The sequence below is a fragment of the Protopterus annectens genome, chromosome 8.part0 (assembly GCF_019279795.1).
Source record: "Protopterus annectens isolate FY-2018-M chromosome 8.part0, PAN1.0, whole genome shotgun sequence".
NCBI classification, from domain to species: domain Eukaryota; kingdom Metazoa; phylum Chordata; order Ceratodontiformes; family Protopteridae; genus Protopterus; species Protopterus annectens.
Window position 1 is genome coordinate 1,566,687,739 of NC_056741.1, and position 16,847 is coordinate 1,566,704,585.

At 37.7% G+C, this 16,847-nt stretch overlaps 1 protein-coding gene across 1 annotated transcript in view; it reads left to right on the plus strand.

Annotated features, from left to right (window-relative positions):
• The window catches only part of LOC122808513 (multiple epidermal growth factor-like domains protein 10), a 253,687-nt gene that overhangs the window by 236,483 nt on the left and 357 nt on the right, over positions 1-16,847 (plus strand). The gene's annotated exons all lie outside the window — the stretch shown is intronic.

Consider the following 16,847-nt stretch of genomic DNA (forward strand, 5'->3'; position numbering starts at 1 on the left):
CAGGAGCTAAACACACATATAGAAGTGCTATGTAACATTAGCCTGACTACAGGATATGTACCTGTACACTGGCGCACAGCAGCAGTGGTTCCACTCCATGAAGGAGGCACCTCAACATACCAATACAATACAACACAATACATTACATTACAATACAATACTATACAATATGCTATTGCCTCTGGGACTACAGCAGCGTACTGTTCTGCTACCCTGACCATTGTGACACATGTGGTGTGATGGTACCTGCTGCTGTCACACAGTTACACAGGGTGACTCATATGGCATATTACCTATCTGACTAACATTCAGCAGGGGTATGTGTGACATGTACTCATGGGGAGTCTTGTTTCTTAACACTGTGTGGTTTATTGCAGGGTATGTCTTATCTGTGGGTAGGAACTTTTACCTCCACATGTGCACTCTATTGCAGTGGCACGGACGACACACAGCAGACATTTAGGTTGTGGATGGTGTGAGGTGTTACTATGGTTGTTGGACATCTGTCATGGGTGTGACTTACATATGTAAATCCGGGAGTGGTAACCTCTATGTGGGTAGTATATGTGTACTCTGTGGTGTTGTCAGTCACTGTGCATTGGTAATGTGTTTGAGTGCATTGTCACAGTGTTGTACATGTCACTGTGTCCTTCTCCATATCTGTAGCTGTCATGTGAGGTCCATACCATGGCATCCATTATGTGGTGTGGAGGGTACACCGACCTACATGTCCATAGCTGACACACCATGTCCGCTGACACATACCATGTGCAGGTATTCCAGGGATAGTGTGCCACTGTGAATATCACTGGGGCCACTATTGTACACATTTATGACCCTGTTCATCCCTGACACATGCAGTGGTGGGCAGCCAATCACATATCTGGTGGTTACTGGTGTAGGTGATTTGGAATGTGGTATAGTACTCCGGTTTTGACACTGGTGTTCACTCCATGCCTTTGTCACCAGGCACCTGTTGCAATACATCTCTACACATGTGCCTCACTCAGAATTTATATACATCTCTCTCTCTCTCTCTCTACACACACACATATATATATATATATATATATATATATATATATATCTATATGTATATATATATATATATATATATATATATATATATATGTCTGTATACATATACACATATATATATTGATGTACATATATTACTATAGATGTGGAGAGGGGGGGGACACAGAGAGGGTGTGAGTGACAGAGTGGGTGGGACAGGCTGTGTTGAAGGTCATCATATACAGTCATACCTGTAGATAGTCAGATCAGTCTGTCTATGTATATGTATCTACATATATCTATATCTGTATGTGTGCATTACATATATATGTTTGTACAATATTCTATCTACATCTGTCTATGTATTCCTACATCTCTCTCTCTATGTATGTATACATGTATGCATATCATATATATATATATATATATATATATATATATATATATATATATATATATATATATATATATATATATATACACACATACATATGTTGACATACATACGTATCCATATGTTAGACAGGTATATCAACATGTTTGTCTACCATACTGTATACACACACTAACATACTGCTAAACATACATAACTGTGAAACCTACTTTGTACATGGCACTACAACCTACAATCAACCAACATTGATATGTGCACATAGATGCTCTCACATACAAATGTATGTACAGCCTTCACTGATAGTTGCTGTATGTCCCCTGCCCTTTACACATCTTCATATACATATGGATACAGACCAATGACACATATGAAGGGTTCACAGTATGTAGACCTTTATAGTATTACTTTACATTACCTATGTTTGTCACAGTTGCTTGTGTTGCCATCTGGTTCTCTGTCCTGCTGCTCCACTTCCCAGTTGTCAGCTTTCAGGTGGCTGTTGCTAAACAATTTGTTTGTGTCTGCTTAATTGCAATTTTCTCTGTCTCTGTCTCTGTCTCTCTCTCTCTCTCTCTCTGTCTGTCTCTCACGTCCTTCTCAGGGTGCAATGAAAGTATTGCATGTGTGGACTGGGAGTACAGCATACTTTTGTAGGTATCTGCATATGCCCATGTGATGGCCTCTGCACCAATTGTTAGCCAGCATTTGCTAATTGCATGCAGCCAGTTGTGTACTGATTGCAGTTCTCACTGTGATTTCAGAACAGTGCTATAAAAAGGTATGTGAGATAGGCGTAGCCCTTTCAGATTTTAAGGGCAGGGACCATGCTGTTATGCTGTGGACAATGTTCTGTGAGTGTAAAGGATGGTATCTCTCTCATATTTCCAGGTGTGTTGTAGATTAACATTCCTCCATTCATTTCTCCAGTTTCCTGTACTAACTGTGTATGTACACTGACACCTACAACTACTACTACTGTTAATGTGTGTGTGTGTGTGCTTTCCTTTCACTTTTGCTTGCACTTTGTTGCTAAGGCTTCAATAGTTGCCCTTTGCAGTCACTACTTGTATGCCTGCTAGGTGTCCTGACTGTAGTGTGCTGCTGTAGCTTTCCTATTTTCCATGTACATTCACACCTTGGAATGCTTGCTATATCTGCTAGGGTGTTACAGCATGCAGTGTGGTCTGGCCATGGTGTGGGCCTTGACATCTATTAGGGTATTTGAGTATGCTGCTGAGCAGGCCCCAGAGACTTTCAGGTTCATCTGTTATGTGCCTCATGGAATGGTACATATCAGTGGGGTACACCCATTAAAATGTCTGGTATGCTGCAGTTGTGACTGTGGGTTAGCATGAGCATATGTATTACTACACTTTTTCTGCCATGCAAGTGATGAATACTTTCAGGACTCCATTGTTACCATTGCATGTGTTACACCTTTCTGCCTACTGTTTGTACATTTCACATGGAGTCTGTGGGGCATCCCTGTAAGTCATTCACTGTTGCTATGTCTAGGCTCTTAACTATTTAAATATGGTGGTGTCAGGCCCGTCATGTGTACAGATATTTGCAGGTTGTCCACATTTCTGCCTCATATTTTGGTCAATATCTCATGCACACCTTTTTCTGGCAAATCACTCTGGGCTCAAGTCAGAATATGGTGACAAACATTCAAGTTTCAGACTGCATACCCTTCCAAACATCCCACAAAGTGCAGACCCTGTTACTCTCTGAACTGTCTGCGTTTGTTGTAACATTATTTGTAATGTGTCCCTGGTTTTGGGCCTTTGCTCCACATATTTTATTACTTGGTCCAGATGTGTTCCTGTAAGAGGTTGTGGGGTATGGGCAGTGATTATCCTGCTGTGAGTATGTGTGTGGCTTGCAAGGTGCTATAGTGACATTATTACCTACTAGCTTCCAACTAGCATGGCTGTTTTTGTTCACACACTACTATTATGGAAATCCACTAGTTTTGATAGTAATTCTAAATGGCATGCTTTGTGTACTACACATCTATATTCCCTTTACATTCATTCGTACTATTACATGATATATTTATTTTAGCACAATGCTCTTGTATAAGAGTCATGGCTTAGTGGTAAGTCATGCAGACTACTGTTTCCACGGTCCTGGGTTCAGGACTCACAGTGGGATTTTATTTTGCTTTTGAACTGGGTACAGGACCTGTCAATCAACGTGACTAAGGCACTTTTAAGCAGTTGTAACCGGGTTAGCGCTGGTTTGCGCAGAGCTCACGCATGCGCACTGGCGGTTAGCTCCGTGCACACAAGCCCACACCCGCTTACAACCGCTTAAACGTGCTTACTCTTGCGCACACCCGCGCTATTTTTTTTGAAAGAAAAGAAAATGGGGAGACAGGAAAGTGGTGAAAAAGGGGTCACAAAGAGGGTAAAACAGTAGGGAAACAAGCTTGGGATGTGCAGGAGGGATGTTGGTAAGGCCCATAGCTGCCCATTTCTTCATCAGCAACAGCTGTGCATATGTATGTAATTTGGTGTGACATTTGAAACCTTCCACCCCTGAGAGAGGTGTCAGGACAACAATAATACTTGTTGTACAGCTAATTGTAATTGATAGGTTCCATGTCCAGCAGACATGTGTGCGGAATGGGCAGCTGTGTATGGGGCATACGTTTTTTGTGGGTACAGAATGCCCTTTTTTTTTTTTTTTTTTTTCCAGGTGAGAGTGGTATGTCAGCTGAAGGAAGTCGGTACAGCTGGGGAGGTAGGTTGGGTAGGTAAACAGACAAGACAAACAAGACGCATACAGGGGCGGTGTATGACACGTGTGGGGGGGTTACGCAATTGACGAGGACGGAGCTTTGGATATCCAGAGCCCATAAGCCCACAGATGGCAACAGTGGAACTTATATCCCCACCCATAGGCAGTTGCCACTGTTCCTTCACTGCCCAGGACGGGGCTGTGCTGGGTGCTGTGTAGGCGGGGCAACAGGCATGCCCGTTAGTTGCGCCACCCGTGCCTCGAGCTGGTGTAGGGGCTCGAGAACAGAGTCCCGAATCTCCCTATGCACCACAGTCCGGACGCTACGGAGGGTGAGTGGTGGTTCTACTCCGGCCACACTTGCAGAGGGGGGGCGAGCCCCATCCCCTGCAGTGCTTCCCCCCACAGGTGGCACAGGGCCACCGGAGGAGGGTCCGGACTCGGCAATAGTGCCAGGTGCACTCGCCAGCTGAGGTGGGAGAGGTGGGTCCGCTGGAACCCGCCTTCCCTGTCGTCCTATGTTTTGAATTATGTCATGACAGTTTGGGTTAGTGACATATAATACCATTCACAATTAGTTGTAACAGCATGCATTAGTATTCCCATTAACCAAACACCCAGATATTCACACCACTGAACAGCGTGCATAACACATGCATAACTTGAACAGAAATACACAGTCCAACAACATGCAGGGTTAATTGATGGCAACAGGCCATCAGGTGTGGATGTATGAACAGGGCAGATGCATCAACGGACATGCAAATATATATGACCCAACAGGACAAACGTCCATGGGTGTTAATTGTGATTGCACATACCATTTTCACGTGGAATGGGTTATATGTGGTTATAGGGTGGGGTAAAGAAAGTAATATTAACACCTTTGAATAACAATACATATGCTGTACATTTCTAATAGCTACAGTTATATACACACTACTGTTCTAACTACAGTTTCCTATATGATAACTATTTCAACTTGGTGATAGGACTGTTACTGCAACATCAATATACATTTTATGGTTCTTCATACACATTCATATCTAGCTTTGTTCAGCTACATCATCCTGCTACATTTGCTTTATATAGCTGTAGACAAGTGTGGATGTTTGGTATATCAGACAATCATCCTATCTGCATATTGCAGACTGAGAGCAACATATCCAGATTTTGGGATACACATTCCAGATGCAGTAACACTTTGAACAGATTTTGCTGTTTGGTTTTGAATCTCACATGCATTTCATTCTGTCTTGACTGCAGTATACTTTATTCAGGGGTTATTACTACTGTATTGCTGGATTCATGACACTTTCTCACACTCTCTCACTTGCTTTCATTTTACTATTCAGGATGGTACTTCTAGGCTTTATTGACATGTTTTACCAGTAGTTATTACAATCCTTTCCAGCAGTCTCACTTCTGTCATGTTTCAGTATTTCCACAGGGATATATTTCACACATGTGATTTCATCATCTTCTGCAGCTATACTTTTCAGCCTGCTGCAGGTTGTGTACTATTTTCTTACAGGTATGGCATTTTTATTTCAGAATATATGTCAGACAGTTTCATTTTTTGGTTACACTTACAGGCTGAAACACACTTTTGTAATCAAGCAATACTTGCATACACTTTCACACTGTTACTTGCAGATTTTATTCCTTACTGACCACACTGCACTCTTTTGCTGACTGTCATACTTTTATATTTCTTTACAGTTACTGGTAGTGGATTACTGACCTGCCTGGTGGCCCAACCACACCAGCCTATTGCCATAGGCTCTGCGGTTCGCAGAACGGACACCTGCAGCTGTAATATAAATGAAGTAATATTGGAATACACATCTCCATAATATCAGCTAGTTTAATTTCTTACATACATAATTAAATGTTACTTACTCACTAGTGGGGCGTTTGCTGTTTGCCGGGCCTCCTGGATCCAAAGGTTCAGTTGGTTCTGCTTGCATCTGTTCAGGTTCGCATGGTGGTGACGGACCTGCTCACCAGTCCTTGGAATCCCTGTGGCACTGGTTAGATCATGAGCCAACTGGTCCCACGCCTCGGCCCTGTATGCTCCGCAGAGGACCTGGCCCTGCATGAGTTGGGCCTCATGATTATGGACTAGGAGCCAGACCATGTACCTGGACTCCTCAACACCCCACCTCTGTGCTCGGAAGCAACTACCCTCTCCTTCTCCTGTCATTCTGCCTGCAGGTCAGTTCTACAATCGTTTATTATGTGTTTTCCCGCATATGGGGCTTATATAGTCCGTTTTTCCCGCACATATCTGTGATTGGCCATTTTGGAATTGTATCAACTTCAGTAAACCTGCATTGTCATGCTCCAGTTTGTATTCATTCCTATATATTAGCTATTATTGCATTTCTAGGTCCTGCTGTCGTGGCTTAGTGGGTTGGTACCTTGACTATGGTGTATAGTATCCTGGGTTCGAACCTGGCCACTGCTTTTTATTTTTCATGACTGTCTAGACATGCTGAGGGGTGTGTCTGTGTAAAGGCAGTTTTGATATGGCTTGCTCAACATTGCCCGTCGGTTAGCTCGTTTGCGCAGTGCGCAGCTCCGCGCAAACGGGGTATGCTGCTTTAAGCCTCATTTGGCTATCGGCACGCATATTACGCTCAGCTCAGTTAGGGGCACATAGATTTAGCATGTTAGACCACTGCTTAGCTACGGGCACTCATTTTGCACCAGTTAAACCATTGCTCATCTACGGGCACATGCACTCACTCTGTTAAACTGTAGCTCAGCTATGAGCACATCTGGCATTTTTTCTTCTTTTGTTACCTCACATGTCTTCAGTATAAATGGGCTATTTCATTACATTTTACATAAATTGTGGTTTTATGTGTACATATTTGTCAGGGACTTGTTTCCTGCTTATTTTGAAAAAAAAAAATTGGTGTTGTGGGGGCTCGAACCATGAATGCCTGCTCTTCAGCCAACATCTCTGCCGCTACGCTATTGCTTCCTGGCTTATTTTGCATATTTAGTTCTTATATGCTTTCCCACTGACTGCTAACTGTAGCTGCGCTACGGCACGCCAGCATAGGCGCACTCACGGTTAAACATCTTTACAATTTAAAAAAATATATAACATGTTCATTTATATATATTTTATGTTCATAGTCTGTGGGGGCATGTGTTGTGTTGTGTTTATTCACATTTCTGTGGACTCTGTTGTGGGTGTTTACTTTGGGCACTTTTACACTTCTGGGGGCATGTCCACTTGCAGGGCTCAGCCTACGGACACGCCCCCTACTGTCTTACACGGACCGTGTTAGACTTAGGTGTGATTCAGCATGCTCTCATGAATATGCAAAGCATGCTGACATCACTCCGTTTAACTGCAGCCTCCATGTAAGAGTTATAACTCTTACACAGAGGCTTCGTGAATCCTGGGGAACGTCTTTTTCAGGCTTTTTGGTGTGGATGTATACTTTTATAGTGCAGATTAGTATTTCTAAACGTGGATTTCCTGAAAATATTACACAGAATCCCCCTTTCACAGATGGTAATAGTAGTGTCCAAAAATGCACCTCTTGGGAATTTGATATATAAATAAATTTTAAAAATGCAGTGGTGCTGCTCATTCTACCTTCCTCCGTGTCATCCCATAAAATAAAAGCATTGTTTAGGTGTCTTAAAGGACAGAATGTTCATAATATTTAGAAAGGAAGATGAAACACTTTTCCCAGGTCCACAAAACTGGCATGAGTGCATTTATATAATTTTATTATATATACATACATGTCTATATATACATATTCTTTAGATTTATGGATTGGCTTTTGTTTATGTAATGTAGAATGATTATATCTTTAAGGGGTGACTACAGACTTCACATGACTGTATTTAAACAAGGTGAGTGGGATCAATGAAATTAGTTCTGATGAAGTCACCAAAACTTACAAGGGCAAAAATCGCTAAGTTCTATTTCAGTTTTTAATAAAAAATGCTGTGGTTGTTCAGACTGTATTCTAGATGTGTTTATCCTTGTCACACCATTTTACTCAGTTTACCAGTTTTTCTAATAGTGTGGGATGCCTTTGACTGGTTCTTTAAGCATATAAAATGTGCAAAGTTCCTAGTCTTTCATTTTTGTATAAATTCATCTCAGATCTGACCCAGAAGTGGTAGGCATAATTAATTCAACTGCTGCCAAGCATTTTAAATTCTAATCCATCCCTTTAAATTGATAAGACTGGGGAAAACTGTATGCTTCTGCAACTGTATTTTTTAGCATGTTGAATTGTTGGGCTCATATGTTAAAGTTTATTCTAACCAGTTGTAAACGTATGAGTAATGTTTTATCTGCTGTACCCTCATATGAAGAAAAACCTGTTTTGTGTAATGTAGTTTCTTCTATTTCTCAGATCACTACTCATTATTTTAATTGTGTTTATGAATGTGTAGATACTATATCCAGGGTTGTTGCCACTGGTGCTGTGTTAAGAAGCTTTGCTTGTCTGGGTTCACAGAACCTCCTAGAAGATTCAAAAATTAGATTTTAAATTTTGTCCCTCGTCCATTTTTTGGCAAGAAACAAAATAAACAGTCTAGTAAAATTCTGGTAAACTGATTTAAAAAAAGCTGGGGAGGTTCCAAAAATAAAGTATGAACCCTCTCCCTCAGAAAAAAAGACATTCAAATAATACCCATGTTTGGCCATCCCTTGTCCCTTCCAAAAAGTCTGAACTTCTATTTCTCTCTTTGGCAACAGATTGTTTCAGACAAATGGGTTCAGAGGCTGATTCAGCAGGGTTACAGATGGCAGTGGGAAGAAATTCCTCTATTCATGGGAATTTTTACACATCCACCAGCCCACCTCCCTCTGTTCCTTCCTGTCTTACAGCAAATGTTGTTTCAGAGGGTAATAAAACAGTTCCTTATACCCATTTGGGAAAAAGGTTTTTGTTCAAGAGTGCTTTGAGTGCCAAAGAAAGAAAATACCTGGAGACCAGTTCTGGACCTTTCTTTCCTAAATCAGTATGCTTAGGTGCACAAGTTCAAAATGTTTTCACTTCACAACTTGTTTACCCTTCTTCCTCATTTAAGTTTTTTGATAATCCTAGATTTAAAAGATGCTTATTACATTACATATTTCATACATTTCATAAGGTTTTATGTGTCTGGACCACACTATCAGTTCTCTGACTTATCCTTTGGATTATTCACGGCTGCAAGAGTGTTCACAAAGTGCCTTAACTCTTGTCATAACCTGTTGCAGGATACAGGGTATCCTCATTGTTCCATATTTAAATCCTTTGCTTATCTTTGCAACAACTTTTTCAAACTGCTAGGAATCTCTCACTTGGCTTAGAGATCTCCTATGCAAGCCAAGATTCCAAGAAAACATCCAAAAGTCTTTTTCACTCTTTCACACGGGATTGTGTTGCAGGGGTGTCTGCTAGGCACCTCATTCCAAAGGGCTATTGTTCCACAAGAGCTAAATTGATATATTTAGATATATTTCAGTGTTTTTCTGTTCATACTGTGGTCACTTTGAAGGAATACCTCAGGATTTTGGGTTTCATGGCATCTATGATTCTCATGACATCTCCTGCAAAGCTCCACATAAAAAAGATCCCCTTCTACCTCCCAGAAAAAAGATCCCCTTCTACCTCCCAGATGTTCTAAGCTATACTAATCTACCCATATAGCTTAGGGCACTGCACCAGTGATCAATATGATGAACGTAATACAGTTGTGTAATTAAATCTACCATAACAGTAGATCTGCAAATGATTACTGCTGCAGTAACCACTCCCTCCCTTAATCTCCCTTGTTTTTTTATTTTATTTATTTATTTTTATGCAAGGGTGTGGACGTTTGCTTTTTGTTGCTCCTAACACTGTTCCCTCATGCCTTAGCCGTCCTTTCTCAGGTGGCATGAAATCTCTGAAGGGCTTGTCGCCCAAACTTGTCTTTTAGTCGGGTCTATGTCAGAAAAACAAAAGATCAATGTCTCGAACACTCATATGAGTGAATATTCCAAAACTCAAAATTGCCCCCCGCTAAATATATATTCCAACTCCAAGATCGCACTACAGTGAGGAAAGGGCAAATATTCTGATCCACATTGTAGTGCAAAAAAAAAAATAGCAATATCGAGGTTTGAAATATTTGCTCATGTGAGCGCTCGATATTTCAAACATTCGTTGTTCTAAAATAGACCCTTTTAGTCAGCTCAGCTCAAGCTGGTTAATGGTTTGGACATGTGGTAGGAGCTTTACAAGGTGGATAGAGGTTGCATCCTAAGCAGGATATAGGTTCATAGGTTCATAGGTTAGTACTAGGTTAACTGCCCTTGCGAGCCATTTTAAGCCAGCTAGCCATCCCCTTTGTGAGATTCAAACCCTGCACCTTGTGTTTGTAAGGCAAACACCTTAACCATCAGGCCACCCTCCCAACCCATATAGTTTAGACTAGTGCAGCAGTGATCAACTGAACATCTACTCTTATGGTAAGTTTACTTACACAACTGTTCTTTCTGATATGCATTTTAGTTTTGAACACTTGCTACTCAGCAGGCATCACATATTGAATTATTTTCATTTAGGGATTTATAATACATTACAATATCTAGGTATGCCCAAACTAATTATATTATCTTGATGTCTATGTGGCATACAGGTGATCTTTAAGAGAAAATGTGTTTGGCATTTATTTTATTATATAAAATTGAATGTATGATTTATACATAAACATGTATGTGTGCCTTCCAGTTTGATATATGAAAAAGAAATTTTTGATTTGGGTAATTCAACTAATAGATGTGATATTGACATTTAAATTAAAACAGATTTTTCTTTCAATGTAGTGCAAGCAAAGAACATTCATAAATGGTGGTTTATTATCATCAAAAGCACTAGTCCATGTTACATTCCTCCCATAGTGATTGTTTCACTTTATGCCTCATGTTCAAATAAGCCAACTTTCTTTAGGCATTTTTTCAGATCCTGTCTTCTTCTAACAACCATGACTTTATTCTGGGTGGGGCACTGGGGTTTAACTTTGGGATCACCACATCTTAAACAAACTGAAGGAGTAGTTATAAATCCATTGCAAGAAATGACACTGGGGAAAGACCAAAACACTTTAATAAAATGTTTAAAAAAAAAAAACACAAATCCACAAATCTGCACTTGGTTAAGTGCTTTCATTTTAATGTACTTCATCAGAGCCATCATTGTTAGTTTTTTTAAATTTTATTTAAGTGCTTTGGTCTTGTCCACAGAGTCATTTCTTGCAATGGATTTATAACTATACCTTCAGTTGGTTTATTTGTTTGGGAAGAGGTGTTTGTGCAAGTAGAACATGGACTGTTATCCTGCGGTTATCACCACATCTTAAATGGATAGGGAAGGGGCAACTGTGCATGTAATAAGACAGACCCACAATTAATACATGATTTTATAAATCTTCAGTATCTAATTGACTCATATTGTGCTCTATAACCATTGGGCATGGATTTCACTTTTTCATTATCATTAATATCCTGACCAAAGATCGGTGCTTTTTTCTTTGTAAATCCCTTCAAAAGTTCAGTATTTCATATAACTCAGGACAGAGGTAATTCTCAGACCACTCATTAATTCATCTTAAAATAGCTTTCTTTCCAAACCAGTATCATCTTGAGCTGGAGACTGGATCCACATATATTTAAAGGGAAGAATATCAAAGAGCATGTTAAATCATTAATAAAGTTCTAATCTGGAAATCATCAAGATAATGATATTTGTTTTTATCTTTGATGGGCTGAATTTGACTTTAAATGAGACATTCTTATTAGCAAAACAACTAGCCTGAAAAAAATACAAATGAGAAAAAAAATTGACCTTTTAAAATTGTATGTCACAGCTTGATACTGAACTTTGGCATTTTTTTGATCTAGATAAAAGTAATTCTTTACCATAGATAATAACCCCACATTTCTATATGCCTCACCCCAAATACCTCAAACCAGTCTCTTTTTTAATCCAAAATAGATGCAGCTTTTCCCTCAAACATTTTTATTACATCATCTTAAATGAAGTCATTGTTGTAATTATATAGCATCAGTTTCAAATAAAGATGACTTGTATAACCACAATCTTTATTCTCAGTTTTTTCATAAATATGAAGAACTGTATACTTCAAAAAAAATTCACGTATTGATGAAGTAATGAATATCCATATGCTTTGACCCTGGATAACTGGTCAGTAAAGTAAGCACAGACAGTTAGTTCACTTGATGAAATTAAAGTTGCAGTCTTAGGTTTGGATGGTTTTGATATCTTTTTTTAATAAGATCTGTTAAACAAATAAGCTCAAGAAATAAGGAGAGATTGTGATTTTGGATGCAGACTCTTAAGGAGAACAGCCAAAATTATACAGAGTATTATATTCATAAAATAGCAGGGAGTATTCTAAGAAGCAAACCAGCACGAGAATGGAGAAAAGAGATTTTGCTGATAGGGATGACTGTGGTCAGCGATACAGATAATAGGTAAGAGGGGGCTGGAATTTATTGGAGAAAACTGGCAAAGGAACCAATGTACTGGGAGAAAATAGCTAGAAAGGGAAAGGTAATAGCATAGGAAGAGGCCAAGAATTTATTTGGATTGCAGGTTAGAGATTGCCTTCCCTATCAAGGATTGATGTCAGAGTATAGGCAAAGAGAAAGAAATAGAGGGCTCGTAAATGAAAGACCAGCACTGGTAGAGTTTTTAATAGACACTAGAACAGAAGCTACAGTTAAAAAAGGAATAATTAGTAAAGCATATAAAATACTACATGATAATTATAAAAATCAATCCTAGAAGCTTAGAAAGGATTGGGAAGAGATAGTGGATAAGCAATTCACAAAGAGACAATGTGAGGATATATATATATATATATATATATATATATATATATATATATATATAAGGGTACGGGACATTTTGACTCCAGATGCTTCAACCCCAGACAGTTTGACCCCATTGAAATGACAAGGCAAAAAAAAAAAAATAACCCATAGACATTTTGACATAAAGAAAAATAATGTTATGTACAGCTTGTGCATCCACACAGTTACTGAGACAATGTCAAAGACTGACTAAAAAAAAAATCATATAATAATATTATTAATGTTAATTTAAAATAATATTGTTTGCAATGTTAAATAATATTGATTTTAAAGTTAAGTTAAAAAATTATTAATTAAATGAATTATATTTACATATTAAATAAAATGTTAAATAAATTAACATTTACATATAAAGAGTTAAATAATCAATTCCAGTGAAAAAATCATGATTGAAAAATTAAGCAATAAAATGCATTTATAAAACTTTAAAAACTTTTTGTAAATAATTGGGGTAAAATAGTCCAGGGTCAAACTGTCTACTAGCTACTGCTATAGACAATAAAGGTAAATTTAAACATAAAAGTGTATACAGTTGCATTGGGATTGAATCATCCGGAGTCGAATCTTCCTGCTTCCTATATGTGTATCTCCAAAATATGCAACAAAGTGTAGAAGATTTAGGATCTTTGCCTGGAAGTGTTTACATAGATATTTTTATATCCCAAGTAGACTCCAGAGAATTTTTCTTCAGGTGGATAGCTAACGTTGGAGGTGTAACGGGCAAGAAGGAGGTAGCTAGGAACATATTTGTTGGGACTATGGGCAGACTTTAGGGATTCCTGCAGACCGCTGTGTCAGAGATGCTGGGTGAGTGGATTGGACTGACTGGGAAGATGATTTTTTTGAGTTATGCTACAGAATCGGAATTGCCTACACATAGTAAATCCTTGCTGAGTCTAATTATGTTGGCTGCCAAAAAAGCAATTAGTAGAAAATGGAAATCAAAATCTAGACCAACTTAACTAAAAGTAGTGAATATAGTAACAGAGATAAAACAACTGGAATTTGGATCTTTACAAAAGAGAACAAGCAAACTACTTAGGAAAAAATGGGAAGTGTCGGAACAATATATGCAGACCAGGAATGAGGTTTAATAAGCGGGATTTGAATGAGTCATATAATGCTTAACTGACAATGACTGGATAGTTTATAAGTGATTTATAATGTTTGCAACTACAGTTGTTTCAGTGGTGTCTGCGATGTAAACTGTTTGCAACTAAAGTGGTATCATTTTGTATGTTTTTCATTTATATAAATGTAAGATTGCCTTCATCATATGTGAACATTTAATAAAGATGTTTGGAGGGGAAAAAAGATATGTTAAACAAATGGTATTCATGATTATATTTAAATTTTTAATATCATCATTTTTTATCCTTGAACCCAATTTAGATCACATTCTTGTAAATTAACATCATATTTCACTAATGAATCTAGATAATAAAATATAATTTGCCATTTTAGATAAAGATTCTAATTAGTAGCCAATGAGGTTAGATCAGAGTTCCTGTCAGGTTTTGTGGAATCAACACAGAAACAGGATAATATAATAATGGAGATGATTTTATTTCATAAGATAAACATTGGTAATCAATATGCATTTTTTTTTGTTTTTGATTCAAATAAAGCTTTTGATAAGTTCATGTCCTTTCTCATTTCACTATTGAATACTTTGCATTCCTGGACAGTTATATGCAAGTTATAACATTTTGTCTTGTTATAAACACAAGCTATCTACTCAGAGTAGGATTCTAACAGGTGCTGGGTACTGTTACCTCTGTCACCATATGTGTTTATTCTATCTTTACAACCATTCTTTTAAAAAAATTCTTCAGTTGCCTAACAGGGATTATAGCATACGTATATTATATGTATATTAATATCACTTGTTTTGCAGATGGCATTATCTATTTTCAGAACCAACAAAAGCCTTCCTTCATTTGCTAGAGATTATGAGAGATGCACTCTTTTTAAATGTTCCTATGAATGCTTCTAACTGTAGAGCTTATTCTTTTTATGTCTCAGTTTTACTAGCAAAGTAATCCATGTAACTTACTTTTGTGAATCTCTGTATAAATCTCTAACTTTATTCACTGTTTCCCCCATATATGTTGATGAACGTTTACTGCTTTTATTGTTTTTTTTTCTTACATGTTTATGCATTTCTATTATTTGTATATGTATTTGTAGTTTCATATTTGTAATTTTTTATTACTGGAGCTTTCCTCCATGGGCCTCCCCCGAAAAAGGACCTATGTCCAGTCAGACTTTCCTGGTAAACAAATGTAAAATAAAATAAATAAATAAACAGTTACAACAGAGGGTCTAATTATAAATTAAGCCTTGACAAATCACCTTTATTTCCCACTAAAGAGACCAGTAATGTAATTCATTCATCCCTGGTGTATGGCATTAACATTTCACTAACTGAGCTTAAAATACCTAGAAGTCAAACTATACTTTTATACATATAAATTTTAATTTAACATTGCACACAATTAAAACTAATATGGAAAACTGTACTAAACTCAGGTTTACTCTACTTCTCAGATTTAAGGTTAGAATGAATGCATTTCCTAAGATATTTAGATATACTTCTGTAGCCAATCAGTCTCTCTTTTTCATTTTATTTTCTACAAATCAGCAAATAAATAATCTTCATAGTTTCTTTTGAATATTAGTAATCCCCATATTAAACAGTCTGTCATATACACAACACAAATGTGTCTTAAAACTACTTAATTTTATATTTTCTGTCCCATTTCTACATCTGTTAAATGCATCACGGAACATTTCAGTGCAAAATATAGTAATCCCCCTCTCTGGATCAAAATAATCAGATATTACATAAATAGCCTAGGTATTTGATCAAATCATTTATTGATAAGATACATATTCCCCAAAACCTGCCTCATACCTCAAGCTGTTAATATTTGGTACTTGTCATGTTCTGAAGTAACTAGATCTGTTTAAGGAATTCTTTGTGCTATAACCCCTCACTGATAATCCTAATAACCCCTCACTGATAATCCTAAAGCATAAGTAAACAATGACCTTTTAGACTGTTTCATTTTCCTTTGCTGAAAGATATTTCCTGGTACCATATCACAGAAATCAGCATATTGATTTCTGTAGCAGAAATAAGGGATCTCTCTTACCTGAAAGTGCTACTTTGCCACTAAACTTGAATAGGATAGCTGACTCTAAACTTTCTCTTATCTTTAGGTATGCTAACATGAAATTTTCAGACTAGTTGCATTATGACTGAGTTAACTTGAAAAATAAATATTTAATTTCTTGACATCTCAACTTTAAATTTCACTTATTGTTTTAATACTCATTGGCTGTCAGGAATAAAAGAACCAAAATGTATTCAGGCTGGGTAGTGGTTTGAAACAACAATAGATAAAACAATTTACTTTATTCTAAATTTATACACCAACAGTTTATGGCAATACATAATCCCTACCTGACTCCCGACAAGCTAGCTGATATGGGTAGATTAATATCACCTAACTACACACTGTGTGATAAAGCTGTAGTAGCAGATGTATTCCACAGTTTGGGAATACAGAACATATTAATTTTGCAGCAGTAATAACATTTTGAGGAGATTTTTCCCCACGCCGGTCTGCTTTGAAGTAATTAGAGTGAAATAAGGTCAATAATACAGCAGTGTGCAGATATGAGGTGCATATAAACTTGGAGACATAGTCGGTGTAAGACATTCCTAACTAAATATTTAAATAAAACACAATCAAGTATGGACCATCCTGT